We start from the raw sequence: 2,404 nt of genomic DNA, 5'->3' as shown, positions 1-2,404 counted from the left end.
GCATCACAATACACGGTGTAAGAACCTGAAGCTGATGGCAGAACTAACACTGGAGCTGTGGTCAAAGCAGTCTTGAGCTTTTAAAAGCTCTCCTCACATTCATCCGACCACCTGAATGGAGCACCCTTTTGGGTAAATTTGGTCAAGGGAGATGCAATAGATGAAAATCCCTCCACAAAGTGACGGTAGTAACCCGCCAAACCAAGAAAACTCCTAATCTCTGTGGCTGAGGACGGTCTGGGCCAACTCTGCACCGCCTCTATCTTCTTCGGGTCCACCTGAATACCCTCACTGACACCACGTGCCCCAAGAATGCTACTGAACTGAGCCAAAACTCACATTTGGAGAACTTCGCATAAAGCTTCTCCTCCCTCAATCTCTGTAATACAATCTTCAAATGCTGAGCGTGCTCCTCCTGGCTACGAGAGTACACCAGGATGTCATCAATGAATACAACGATGAATGAGTCCAAATAGGGCTGGAATACACTGTTCATCAAATGCATGAACGCTGCTGGGGCATTGGTCAGCCCAAAAGACATCACCAAGAACTCATAATGGCCATATCGGGTCCTGAAAGCTGTTTTAAGAATATCTGAATCCCGAATCTTCAGCTGGTGATAATCGAACCTCAAATCGATCTTGGAGAACACCCTCGCTCCCTGAAGTTGGTCGAATAAATCATCAATACGAGGAAAAGGATACTTGTTCTTTACTGCGACCTTGTTCAACTGCCTGTAATCAATACACATTCTCATGGAACCATCCTTCTTTTTCACAAATAGAACCGGTGCATCCCAAGGTGACATGCTAGGCCGAATAAACCCCTTATCAAGGAGTTCCTGAAGCTGTTCTTTCAATTCCTTCAACTCCGCCAGTTCCATACGATACGGTGGAATAGAAATGGGCTGAGTGCCCGGCACCAAATCAATACCAAAGTCAATATCCCTGTCAGGCGGCAAGCCCGGTAGGTCTGCAGGAAACACATCCGGAAAATCACGTACCACCGGAACAGAATAAATGACAGGAGTCTCTGCACTAACATCCCTCACAAAAGCCAAATAAGATAGGCAACCCTTCTCAACCATGCGCTGAGCCTTCAAATATGAAATCACCCTACTTGGTACATAATCTATAGAACCGCTCCACTCAACCCTCGGAATTCCCTGCAGAGCCAACGTCACCGTCTTCGCGTGACAATCTAGAACAGCATGACATGGAAATAACCAATCCATACCCAATATCACATCAAAGTCAACCATATTGAGCAATAATAGATCTACTCGGGTATCCAGACCCCTAATAGTAACCACACATGACTGATATACGCGGTACACAATAATAGTATCGCCCACAGGAGTAGATACATGTACAGATGAAACTAAGGACTCACGGGGCATAAACAGAAAATGGGTGAAATACGAGGAAACATATGAATACGTGGAACCAGGGTCAAATAATACTGAGGCATCTCTGTGGCAAACTGAGACAATACATGTAATCACAGTATCTGAAGCAATAGCATCTGGTCTGGCAGGGAGAGCATAGAAACGGGCCTGACCACCCCCTGATCTGCCTCCCCCTCTAGGGCGACCCCTAGCTGACTGACCTCCACCCCGAGCTGACTGGGCAGGTGGTGAGGTAGCTGGTGCTGTAGTCGGAGGCTGACTCCTCTGCTGAGATAGACCTCCATGACGACGAGGACACTGCCTCCACATATGCCCAAGCTCCCCACACTCAAAACAACTCCCTGGTGCTGGCGGCGGAAACTGAAGGGAACCCCTAGCACCGGGATGACTGGTAGAAGAACCTGGCATAGAAGAGCCCTGAACAGGTGGAGCACGGGACGAACTCTGAACTGGAAGGGCACTAAGTGATGAGTGGCCCTGATGAGAACTGTGAGAACCATGGCCAGATGATGCACCCCGATGAAATAGCCGAGCTGACTGAGCCTGTCTGAAATGACGACCTCTACCGTGCTGGAACTGACCCCCAAAAGGAGCACCGCTGAATCCACCCTGACCACAAGGCCTCTTGGCCTCCCGCTCAACCCTCTCCTGACCGCGAACCATCTCAATCTTCCGAGCAATGTCGACAACCTCATCAAAGGTAGCACCCGAAACCCGCTCCCTGGTCATGAGCTACTGTAGCTGATAAGTGAGGCCATCGATAAACCTCATGATCCTCTCTCTGTTCGTGGGAACCAACCAGATAGCATGACGGGCCAACTCGAAGAACCGCATCTCATACCGCATCACAGACATATCACCCTGGCGGAGCCGCTCAAACTGTCTACGCATCTCCTCTCTGCAGGATCGAGGCACGAACTTCTCCAAAAAGACCACGGAGAACTGCTGCCAAGTAAGGGGTGCTGCGCCAACAGGCCTACGCCTCTCGTAAGTCTC

The sequence above is a fragment of the Nicotiana tabacum genome, chromosome 9 (assembly GCF_000715075.1).
Source record: "Nicotiana tabacum cultivar K326 chromosome 9, ASM71507v2, whole genome shotgun sequence".
NCBI classification, from domain to species: domain Eukaryota; kingdom Viridiplantae; phylum Streptophyta; class Magnoliopsida; order Solanales; family Solanaceae; genus Nicotiana; species Nicotiana tabacum.
The sequence above is the reverse complement of the archived record's forward strand: the minus strand, read 5'-3'. Positions refer to the sequence as shown.